The sequence below is a fragment of the Paroedura picta genome, chromosome 1 (assembly GCF_049243985.1).
Source record: "Paroedura picta isolate Pp20150507F chromosome 1, Ppicta_v3.0, whole genome shotgun sequence".
In the NCBI taxonomy this organism is placed as follows: domain Eukaryota; kingdom Metazoa; phylum Chordata; class Lepidosauria; order Squamata; family Gekkonidae; genus Paroedura; species Paroedura picta.
In genome coordinates, this window is record NC_135369.1 from 36581459 (window position 1) to 36594406 (window position 12948).

The 12948-nt window shown below is 41.9% G+C and overlaps 1 protein-coding gene and 1 long non-coding RNA gene across 6 annotated transcripts in view; one reads left to right on the forward strand and one right to left on the reverse strand.

The window, feature by feature from the left end:
• The window catches only part of EFEMP1 (EGF-like fibulin extracellular matrix protein 1), a 75635-nt gene that overhangs the window by 34474 nt on the left and 28213 nt on the right, over positions 1–12948 (forward strand). The gene's annotated exons all lie outside the window — the stretch shown is intronic.
• The window catches only part of LOC143835654 (uncharacterized), a 76995-nt gene that overhangs the window by 5176 nt on the left and 58871 nt on the right, over positions 1–12948 (reverse strand). The gene's annotated exons all lie outside the window — the stretch shown is intronic.

Sequence of the window (12948 nt, forward strand, 5' to 3'; positions counted from 1 at the left end):
CTTGGAGAAATATAGGCACAAAGAAGCAAGTTCCATGCTTTACTGAGCGCAAATACAAGTACCACTTTGCCCAGAAAGGTTGCCATTTTGAGAGTGCTGAGAAGAAAATTAGAATGAAATGAGGTGAGCCAGTTTACAGTTCAAACAGTTGCTCCATATATCAAGGGAGGGGGCATAGCTTGGTAGTAGAGCATCTGCTTTGCCAGGTTCAGTTCCCAGCATTTTCAGTTAGAAGGATCAGGTAGCAGGTGATGTAAAAGACCTTTATTGGACAACCTGGAGTGCCATTGCCTGTCAGAATAGACAACTGACCTTGACAAAACATAAGTCTGTCTTGGTTTAATGTAACTTCATGTGATCATGTGGAGAAATACTATAGTACAGAACAGAGATTCTTGTTTATAAACAAGCCAGCATAGGCAGTGATATGTATCGGAAGGCTCTGTTGGCTACAACTTATATTAATTATACTTTTAGAAATTCTGTTTCACCATTCATGTAACGTTTGCCACTCAAAATTCCAGTGCATGTCTGGTAAAACATTTTCATGTCAAGTGTGAATTGGCATTAATCGGTGGTGATTCTGCCTAAAAATGAGGGAAGGTTTGTAGTATGAGCCTTTGCTGCAAAGCTGTCAGTAATTTAGTTAAAGAAAATCACTGGGTGGCTAAAAGGCTGTAGTTAGATATGACTGCTTAGAGCAGGCTTTCTCAACCAGGTTTTCGTGAAACTGTTACTTGACATGCAGGTGATAATTTCTGATTTGGCTTTCATAATTTATTTCTGCAAAGACTGTATCAGTGTCAAATACTGCTTGCAGGACATTAGGTCGTAATTTTTAAATTGATTGTATATCCTGCCCTTCTGCCCTCATAGGTGTTACCCTGGCAGCTAACAAATTATAATAAAATCACATCATAAATTATAAAGGTACTCTGAATCTGAATAATAAAATGACAACAAGAAACACATTAAAACAATTAAAACCAGAGCTAAAATGCATGCAAAAATATTAAAATAACAATTAAAATGGGCAGGAAGGAGGGAACACCGAGGGAATGCCAAATGAAACAAAAAATGTAATGCATATTTGGCATTTTTAAGGAAAGCTATTATAAAGGCTGATACAGTATATTAGTGGATTTCAAATTTCTACCTTTAGGGAAACAATTTCCACACCAGCTCATCTGCCAAAGAACACATGCAAATCTGCAACTCTGAAGGAAATTCTGGAGCATGGTGAATATGCTGTGTTCACTCAGCACAATGCTGAGTTGTAGGACTTCACTTTAACTTCATTTGAATTGAATGTGGTAGAAGCTTGGCAGCCATTGCCTGCTTCTTTATGCAGAACATCTAAGAAGCTTCCAAGAAATCTCAGGTTTCCCAGAGCACAAGAAAGCAACAAGTGAAAAGTTTATTTTTTACAGTGTAAATTGTAGAGTCCTATAGGTCAACCCCAAGTAAAACTGCTGTGCCCTGCTGCCTAAAACAGCATAAAAAAGGGGAGAAGAACTGAAAGGGGTGTTTCTACTGAAAGGGCTTGACTCTCAACAAATGAGAAGATGGAACATGAAGAAAAGCCTTCTTGAAATAGCAAATCCAGCAGTGTGGTTTGTACAGATAAAGACTCACATGGCTAATCTTATTCATGCAGTTATTTCATTCATACATATTTCCCATTATCAACGATTTACATGAATATATGAAACTGTCTTATACTCAATAAAATTTGATCATCTAAATTACTATTTTCTAGTCTGACTAGCATTGCTTCTCTTAGGTCTCAGATGTTTTCCCAGCTGTAGCATCCTTTTGTATTGGAGACACTAGGGATCTCCATTCAAAATATGTGCTTTGTCCCTGTGGAAATAGTCCACATAGTGGAAGTATGATGTATATGAGGGAGAGTACAAGGAGAGAGATGCACATGCCAGAACAGAAGTATTAATTTGTTGCAGCAAAAAGATAGTTGATTGTGGAGCTCCCCCACCAAACATTTTCTTGAGACCGACCGAACCCAATAAAATCCACTAGTCCCCCTCAGACATCCCCTCCATGGCCTGAACCAGTCTGACCTCTCTGGGGGTCTTATCTAAGCTGCCATTCCTGTTATATTGTTGTTGATCAAGACCATTGAAATTATGTTGATTTAGAACCACTGTTGGATTATTGTTGATGTTACTTTTGACTATGTTATATGTTTAGGTCGTTCCATGTATCACCCCGTGACGTTAAATGTAAACCGCCCTGAGCCATATGGGAGGGCGGTATAAAAATCTAATAAATAAATAAATATAGTACAAGATTCCGTCAGCCTATTTCATCAAAGAACATTGAGACTCTTCCAGTTCTTAGTTGCTTCATGTTCTTTCCCACTGATTTCACCTGCCTATCACAGGACTTTGGGATTTGTGCACTATAGCATGTACTCCCAGTGTTTTTGTTGGCAACCAGTATCTGTGGGAGAGGTGTGTGTGTGGGGGGTGCTGCTGTTGCTTTTTTGGTCAAAGTCTTTTTCTTGGTTTCATTTGACAAAAGTGATATCTAGCAGAAATCTTTCTCTACTTTGTTTTCGGTAAGTGACCCCTGTCTGCTGCTGAATGCAAGAAAAGATACAGGTGCTTTTCAGACTGAGACAGTTTACAAATTCAGAATAAGAATTTGGTCTTGCTAGATCAGACCAAACCCATCTAGACTAACATTCTGTTTCCAGCAGAGGTCAGCCATCCTTAGCATCTGGTGATTAGAGGTTCACTGCCTCAAAACATACGGATTTCATTTATATCACGTGTAGCTGATACACCTATTTTTCATTAACCTCTTTGAATCTGCAATCTTGTCACATTTCTTCAGGAGTAATCCTCGTTAAATTCTGTGGAATTTATTTCTGAGTCAACATGTTTGGGATTGGACTATAATCCTTTCTGAGTAATGTGTTGAGGCTAGTAGCTACCACATCTTTTGATGATGAATTCCATAGTTCAATTCCTTTTTCCTTTGTTTGTCCTGAGATAGTTGCTAATTTATTTTATTAGGTCATCCTGAGTGTTATAAGAAATGAGATGAAATCTCTCTAGTGGCTCTGACCTCACAATTAATTAATTAAATATCTTTTTTTTTAAACCTAATAACTCCAAATCCTTTCTTATCACTTATCACTTATTTGTTTTAGTTGGTTTTGCTGTGTGCTTCCGAGTTGTATTGTAGGATGGTATATTGTATTGTTCTACAGGAAAGTTAGATGGATCACTGAGCACTCTGAATGCAAAGTATTATTAATACTGAATAGTTAAAAGTAACTAACATAAACTTTGAAGTCTCTCTGTTATTCCCAGTGGGTCATGTATTTCTCAGGAATTTGAGGGACATAGAAGCAAAACAAACAAACAAACAACCTAAATAAATAAGTTTTGAAACATCTAATGTGTGAAATAGACCTTAACTTGGTCTTTACTGGGAAAAGACAGAGTATAAATGATGGATAAATGGATGGACGGACAGACGGACAATATATTGAACCCACGGTTCCCATGACACTCACTACTGACCTCATCCCCACCATTCTGTTGCTGTGCCAAAGTTGTGCTGGCATGCCAGCGATTGCACCAGGTCCTTCTGGGACCTAGCAGCCCCTGTTGACCTCCTTGACAGCTAAGTTGCACTTAAAAGAACACTGTGACTCAGCTGTGAAAATGAGCCGATTAAAGGGCTGAATCATGAGGAACATGGAGCTTAGCTCTGCACCTTCTCCATATTAGTTATGGGGGGAGTCTCCACATGGATGGTTTTACCTGTTGCCACTCCAGCACAAAAGAGAAAGTCCTGGGAGCACACGCACTCCCAAATGTGTGAAAGCTCCTAAAAATGCAGGGGGGGGGGGTCTAACTGTTCCCATAGGGAAAATCTCCATATGGAAGTAGCCTTAGTCTGCTTCAACATTTCTTACTGTGCAGAGTACCTGCCTATTCTGAGGAACGTGATAGAGAATCATACAAATATTTTGATGGGGGAAAATTGCTGCATCTCACTGGCTAAGCCCTTCAAAGGCATATTTTGAAACTGGAACAGCATCAGGAATCTACTTATTTACTCAGGGAGTTGTAGAGATTTCAAAAAATAGCTGCTGCCAACAGATAGCATGACTACAGCTGGAAAACAATATCCTCATTGAGATAAGACTTCTGCTTTTGATAGCTGTCATTGAACTTGGCTTGAACTTAAAATTGCACTTGTGGCCTAGCAAATTCCAAGTCCAAAAAGAGCTCTGCAAATGTTGGAGGGACCTCACCAGGGTATAGTGCCATAAAATCCACCTTCCAAAGGAGCTATTTTCTGCTTATGTTTCCTTACTGAAACATAAGAAGAGCCCTGCTGGATCAGACCAATGGTCTCACACAGTGGTCAACCAGTTCCTCTGGATGGCCAACAACAGCATAATAGGTAGCAGGCTAAGATAGAAAATTTCCCCAGTAGGTTAGTTTTGTTTGTTTTTGTTTTATACTTTCAGAGATATTTTTAGTTACAGAAGCCTCACCTTCAGTGAAAAGTGGTATAGTCTACTTTAATGCCTCATTCTGCTGTATGTGCAAATAGGCCTAAAATAATAGATCTTGGAAGAACAGCAGTTCTTGTATCTACCATGTCTGCCTTTGTATTTTGCAAGAATGTGGAAGTTTTTAGGAGGGGATTAGATGAGCACCTGTCAGGAGTGCGTATTTTTTAAATCCCTGAGAAGGGGTGATTCTGAAGAAAGGTGGAGTGTAAATAAAATAAATGAATAAACTGCCTAAACCTCCTCAAAGAAAGGCCAGATCCCACTGTGGTCATACACTGAACCTAAAAACTATCATGCAGCTGAGTTAACTACCGTGATATTCACAGGGAAGAGGTTTTTGCAGCATGGCTCAACGGTGTATTTTAGCAGCCTCCAAGGCAACTGATACTTGCCTGGTCCAAAGAAGAATGAGAATTTATTATTTATTTTATTTATTTATCATATTTCTATACCAACCTCCCCGGAATGCTTGCATTCTTTTATTTCTTTGTTGAACTTGTATCTCACTCTTCCATCCATGGAATGGACTATCAGGACAGGTTATAATGATTAAGAACAGAAATTATAACCTTTATTTACAATATTTTAACAAGCATTTGGCCCACAACTACCCTCATAATAACAAATCATAAAAAACATCATAAAACTTTACCACAAGCAAATAACAAACGACAACAACAACAATAATAATAATTTTATTTTTATAGCCATCTTCCCAGTTGGCTCAAGGCAGGTAAGGCACAGGCAAGTAATAAAGTTACATTGATAAACAGTTATTAAATGTGTTAAATGAAAGTATATTATAAATTTATATTATTAAACTACCTTCATTAAAGCTTATAAAGGGGAACTCCATTTCTGCTGTGCAGTTGGTGTTTTGAGGACAGCACATTGTTGTTTTGTGAACAGGAAGAACAGCATTTTCTTGCTGTTAATTTCCTGGCCTTAACCTTAGGCAGAACAGCTCTGTCTTGCAGGCCCTCTGGAACTATTGAAGGTCTTGGAGGGACCTGATATCATCAGGGAAGGTATTCTACCAGGTTGGAGCCAGGACCAAAAAATCTCTGGCTTTGGTCCAGGCCAGTTTTATTTCTTTTGGGCCAGAGATTCAGAGCAGACTGGAATGGCCAACATTTCTTCCAAGAACCCCTGTAGCTGTCCTGCAACCAACCACCCATTCAATCCACCTTACCCAGAAACACTAAATGTGAAACTAGGCAGTAACTGGCTGTGTCAAAAGAATCCAGCCTTTGTTGTTTTTTTTATGTGGCCTAAGCATGACTTCTTTTAATCTCTCCAGGAACATCCCTGAGTCATACTCTCCGCAGAGCTATATAAGAGTTTCTAGTACATCATAACTTTGCTACTTCAGATTACAGATGAAAGGACCATACTTTTTTGTGAAACAGTGTATTTAAAAAACCATGCATGTAGAAATTATCCACAAGTAGCATATGAACCAGAGACTTTAACATGCTAGTTTTTTTAAACTTGTACATGGGAGACAGTACAAAAATGGCATCCCTTATCTGCAGTCTGAAGCGTGATATTCCACCCTGCCACCCATTCTGCTGTATGTGTAAGCCAGGTCTTTGCCCTACAAAACAATGCAGTAGATTGTTTTGATTTTCTATGGCAGCATTCCCTGACTGGCATGCAGGGAGTCCCGTGAGTTTGCAAGGATTCTCCAGGTGATCTACAACTCCTTTGAAAGAACATTTAGCAAGCCCTTCTCATTCTCATCTGCAAAAATAGAGCCCTCTCTCTTTTTCTAGAAATGGTAGACAAATACTGTCCTCCTCTGGGGACAGATTTGACCTCTCCCTCTTTCCAAGGGCAGGGTCTTGTAAATCTGCCACTACTCAGTGACCTAGCTTCTAAGATCCCCTCAGAGCACCAGCACAAAACACAGACTCTGAAGGCCTGCCTAGCAATTCTAGTTGACTGAGTACTAACAATTAGATTTAGTTCTAATGCAGTCATCATAGCTATATATGTACAACTGGACTGATTTCCTTTCTTTCTCAGTGCAGAGAATTTCACCATAGAGATAGAAAGATGCCATGCTGCATCCAAAGATGACATCAGGTTTCATTTCATTCCCGGAATTTCAGGCTTCATTTGGCATTGGCCTTTTCGTTCATGAATGGCTCTGGCTTCTTACTAGAAACTAGTGGCTAAGAAGGATGCTTCCCGTTGTCTCTGGCACACAGTTCATTCCAGTAAGACGGTGAAGTTGATTAGAACTTGTATATGGACCCCACCCCCTCCTCCAGCCAAGATCTATTTGGATAGTAGGGGTCCCCTGTTATTTTGCACTTATAATAGTTGTTATACAGCCTAAATGCCAAGGGAGTTTGAAACTTTGGAGGTCTCATAAGGGCACCTGGGTACAGCCATGACATTGGAAAATCCCAGGAAAGAAGAAGAAGGATGTGCTGGAGTTAAAAACGGTTCATGTACAATCTTCCCCAGTTCAGTGTAATAACATTCTCAATAACAAAAGACTTTTCAACCCTGGAGATATCACCCAATCTCCTGACATACCTCAGAGGTGTCTGTCCAGCTCCACGGTATATCTAATACAGGGTTTCTTGATGACCCCATAAGGGTTTCCCAAATGGCTGGGAGTTTATTAATTTTTAATATATTTTTTACATTTTTAAAATATTTTATTGGGTGATATGACCATATATGGTCATGTCAACCTGCCTCCCAGAATGGCCAGTGATGGGCCTGGAGGGGGTGGGGAGGGGGCCCGACTTGGTTTGTACACAACTATGCTTCCCAACCGTATTCTGCATGATTGCGCCACTTCTGGGGTTTCTCAAAGCCTGAAGAATGTTTCAGGGCTTTCTCAACAATACAAAGGTTGAGAAAGGCTGGTTTATTGCAACCATATGCTTTGCTACATGGGATGCTTTATCAAGGTAATGTGAACCATTTCCAGCTATAGACAGCTGAGCACCATTTAATCTACTCCAGCCCTTGATAAAGGCAACATCTACTCTAGCCAGGCTTGGCCACCTGGAGTATGTTTAAAACCATTCTCCATGCCCAGTTCTATGTCAATATGCTAAAACCAATGGTCACCCACCTTGGAAGCTCAGGCATGTTGCTACTAATCTTTCCACCAGATTTTGAAAGGGGGTACATTTGAATTGACCAGTCTCATCCAAGCTTCATATCTTGGACCAGTCAGGTTCCCAGGAAAGTGAGTTTCCATGTCTAACTTGGGACCCTTCCCCATAAAAAGATCATCCAAAGTTGGTCAAAAGTGTGCCAGGCTCTCCCATTACCTGAATATCTCTGCAGCTACTTTTCAGATTATTTTCCTACTCCTCAATGCTCTGCTCCTTGGACTTCTGCTTCTGGACCTCTCCAGACCTCAAAGCCCAGATTTAAAGTTGTATGTCTCCTCCCTACAACTTCTCAGTTTCTTCCCTTCTGCCTTTTGTAAATGTGCCGCCCTCTTGTTGGTGTGTACGTATTGATTCTTAGGTGTCTAGTATAGGTTCTTTACATTTTTACTCTTTTTATTTTATTTTGTATACAATAAAGCCATATGTTTGTGATTACAATCACTCACTCTCTTCATAATTTTATTTTGGGGTACCCCTACAGAGAGCCACAGTGGTATCTGCGGACTTCCCTTGTTTGGGTCCAGTTTGAGTCAGGGCCTTTTTGAGTTGTGATTCTATAGAATCAGCTACCCTGAAACCTGACATTGTGGTAGGTAGTGTTCATACAACAAAAGCATCACATGCTTTCAAAGTTTAGCTGATAAACTGAGGGCCCTAACAGAGTTTTCGAAGTTCCACAGGGCCTGCCAAACAGAGCTCTTCAACCAGGTATTTGGTTGAAGTCGGGGCCATAAGATCCCTGCTCTCTCTCCTTATTTTTGATTGATCAAGATCTAGGCGGTTCCTTTAACCCTCCCCCCCACTCCCCGGAGGTGTATCTATCTGTATGAGCTTACGTTGTAAGGGGTTTTATTATGGGTTTTAATGAGATTTTATTCTGATTGTTAGCTGCCACGGGCCAATCATAGGAGTGGCGGGATAAAAGTGGAATTATTAATAAACTAGTAGCAAAGCCCGTTTTAAAAATGGGCTTTGAAAGGGGCAGGGGAAGTCCCCTCCCGGCTGCCCCCTCCCAGCGGCAGTGTCCCATCTGCCCACAAAGCTGGTTTAGCGGGCCGAAGGGATGCTGGAAAGGCCCCCTCCTCCGGCGCCTTCCCAGCGCCAGCGTACTTTCGGGGTGGAAAGCCTGCTGCCAACTCCGCAAGGTGCCAAGATGCAGCAGGAGATCCGAAGGAAAGAGGATCCTGCAATGCCATCTGTGCTGCATTTCCTGCGTGTCTGCAGGGCCAGAAGAGCAGCTCTGACCCAGAGCTAATCTGACTTCCGTTGCTTTTGTCTGTGTAAGCCTGCCCTCTCCTGTTGCTGATCTGCTTTCGGAAGGTTGCTGTTTATTGTGCAGCTAATTACACAGAAGTCACAAGCAGCACAGAGGGAAAGAAGATAAAGAGGGTGCCTGGCAACAGGGCTTTGCGACTGAAGGGAAGCTGGGAAGCTGGAAAACCTCCCCCCCCCCCCGCTCCCACCCCGCGGCAGCATCCCTTCAGCCTCAAAGCTCTGTCTGGAAGCTGCGGCGACACTGCTAGCAGGCAAGGAGGGAGGTGGGAGTTGGAGGGGGAGGGCCAATCAGGATGCGGCCAGCAAAGCCTGATTGGCCTTATTCCATCTCGGACAGCCAGGACACTCTCCACCCCCAGGGCTGTTTCACAAATATTAAGAGGGAACAATGGATAAAGATAAATAAATTCTATTATTTTGAAGATAAGAGAGGACTGGGGCAGTTTGCCACACACTTGGAAATGTTGCTCTCTTGTATGCAGCAGGCATCGGTGAGGGAGGAAGGGAGGACTTGTGAAAAAAATTAAAATGAGAATCTCTGGATTGCTGCAGTTTGAAAACCTCTGGTTACAGTATTTACGAAAAGGAAACATGAAGGAGAAGTAAATTCTTATTAAAGGACATACAACTGATAGCTATATGTTGCCTATTAACCACGAAATGTGACCCACTAAAAACTCAAAAGGCCTCCTGTTTCTACTGCCTGCCAGGACCCACAAAAACAAGGAGTGTTGTGAGGTTCTTGAGGGCCATAAACCATGCCTAGTGGGCTTTATTCAGCCTAGTAGGTCAGTTCAGGCTGGCTCACTTAGTTTCCAGGAAAGAAAAACAAAATAAGAATAAATAGCAAAATGGAATCTAAAAATTCAACATCATTTTTTAAAATTCAGACAATTCTGGACACTATCATAATAATCATGCTTTTGGCTCACTTTCAAGGAAGGATGGCAGGTTCATATCTAAACATGGAATAGTTTCTCCATTAACTTAAATAAACAAAGAAAACGTTCACAATGACTTGATTCAGGGTTTTCTTTTTTTTAAGTCGCAGTGATGATCTAGGAGGTTAATTTGGTTACGTTAATTTAATTTAACTGTCATGCAGTCTCTTCATGTTCAAGAATGTATTTTTTGAAACACTGCAGAAAATGATTCTGAACAGAATACATGGAAATGTTCCATATTAGTTCTGAAGATGATATACTACAGGGGGAAAATCTCTTTTATCTACAGTCATTTTTTGAATATTCTCCAACATTTATTGGTCATCGTGGGTGGGTTAGAGCTGTACTCAAGCTGGGTTGATTTCATGCTTGCTAAATCAACGAGAAAAAAGGATTTAAAGAAGCAACTTCAGAAGAGTCCATATAGTTTGTATCTGTCTTGACAACTGTGGTGTCAAAAGCCTGTCCAAAGCATCATTCTGAATCTTGATGATAAATTGCATTAAATAGTCCAGATTGGAAGAAGAAGTACATTAAAAAGGAGAGAACAGTCATTTTTAATTCAGTTTTGGAGAGCCAAGACATGAAGCTCTCCTGCATATGCTGCCCCATTCAAATGAATATGAACTTTAATTGTTTAACAGCACTGCTAACTAAAGCCCTGGTCAGAAAGTGTTTGTACAGAAAACAAACTTGTAGATTAATGGGCCACAAGTCTACCTTGCCTCCCTACCCCAAAATACGGCTAGCAATTGCTATAATATACTTCTCTTGCCTCTAGGTTTGCAACTAGAGGTATCTGAGTGTGTTGTAAGTTTATACCCTGTGACTTTCATTGCAAATCCCTAAACTGAAGTTTTTAGGTCAAGTTGGAAGGCTCATTACCAAGGATGAACCTGTAAAAGACAGAGAATACACCTCCCTGTGGGAGTAGTCAGTTGTTGTTCCAGTGCTTTTCTCCTGCCTGAAAGCTGAGCAGTAGCATTTGCACATGAGCAGCAAACCTGCAGTGCAAATACCACGAGTGGTACAACCTGCAAAAAGCAGTGGCGTTCCTGGGCAGGAAGAGAGTGGCCAGGCTATGGTGCATTATTTGGACTGTGTCAGTGTATTGCTGCCATCTAGTGTACTGTCATGCCCGCGTCCTCAGTTCTAGCGCCAGGGGGTGTTCCGGAGGCAGGGGATCTCCTAGAAGCACCGGGAGACCCAGCTGTTGAGGACTGGGAGCTGCCTGATCTCCTGGAGGATGGGCAGCCTGGTACCAGCCAGGCTGAGAAACAGCCCTATTATTTGAAACCCCGGGACAAGACACCCAACAGCCCTGAATACTCGCTGGAGGAGCAGCACTGATGGCCCCAGGCCAAGACCCCAGAAAGCCCCAAATGCTGCTTCTGTGGAGGAAATCTACCTTGACAGCTGTCAGAAGATTAGCATGGCTGTGAGTTCACTGTCAGGTAGATGGGGCCCAGCTACACCTCCTTCCTCTGATGAGGACTAGGACCAGCTGCAAGCCCTCTGGCTGAGGGCTACCCCACCTGGCTCAGCTGTATTTCAGGAGGGCCTTGAGGCAAAATCCTTTGTGAGTGCAACACTTGCATTTATCTGCCCATCTCTCCAGATGACTCCTTGTTATGGTTCACCATGGCGAAGCTCTTCCTGCTCTCAGCATGACTCCTAACAATGCTCCTGGCTCTAGACCTACGGCTTGGCTTCTGACTACATCCCCTGCTTCTGATCACGGTTTGGCTTTGACCCTTTCTCTGGCTCTTGACCCTGGCTCAACTTGACTCCATGCCCCATCCCACCTACTGTGTGAACTGTCTTCCTGGCTCCCAACTCCTGGACTGGACTCTGGTTCCTGACTTGCACACCCCTGTCTCGGCTCAACAACCTGGCCAAATAGGCGTGGCCCGGTAGGGCTGCACAGTTCAGTGGTCAAGAGGCAAAATGGTTTGTGTGTGAGTAATTACAAGTAATAAGCTAGACTACACCTTGTCTCTTAGTTTGATTTTTACTTGTGACATGCTTGTAAAAAAGGTTGGCCGCCTGTGTCTGGTTATTAGGGGTTACAACATGACACAGGCATGGAGGAAGGAGCTGTGTTACATGTCATAGATACTAGCTGGTAGGTAGTACAGATATGAAAATATTCTGCTGGTGACTCTGTTAAAAAGGAAGACATTGAAGTTCTATGCAAGAAATAAACAAATATGATGGCATGTGTGACAGTAATATGGATGTAATTTTAAACCTCTGAATGTTGTTTTATGTCCCTGAATGTTGTTTTTAAAGGGCTGTTATTAAGACTTTATTATTGGTCATTATTATTTATATGTTTTATGACACAGTTTTTATGGTTCTGTTATACTGGGTTAAATAAATTTAGAGTCCAGACGAAAATGGCTACCCACTTGAATTTATATTGGGTTAGTTTGTGAAGTTCCTTGAGTACATCTCTAGAGAAATAAGTTTATAAATGTTCTAAATAAATACATTATAAAGAATGGCTAATTAGTACATCTTGGAGGGCCTGTATCCAGCCAGTGCTGAGGCAGCTGCACTGGTTGCCAGTTGCAGCCCGGATCAAGTTCAAGATTTTGGTATTAAACTTTAAGACCATCCGTGGTCTGAGCCCCCACTTATCTGAGGGACTGCTTGCTACAGGCCCTGTGACAGAGCTGTCACAGTTCCACAGGACCTGTAAACGGACCTCTTCCATCAGGTTTTTGGGTGAGACCAAGGCATGTAAGATCAGGGGTCCCTCCGCAAGCTAAGCCTGGACATTAGGCTACTCCTCATACCCCGAGGAAGTATGCTATCTGAATTGGATGGGGGGGAGTATTGTCCCCTGGGTATGCTGGATCAATTTTTATGTGCTGATTTTAATGGCGTTTTTATTGGGGATAATTGCTTGTTACCCATCACAAGCTGCTTGTAGGAGTGGCAGGCTAGGAATCCAATTATAAATAAATTGAAATTTGGGCAAGGAATGGTTCTCCCCAAGGATATGCCTCCTGTTCCCAATAGA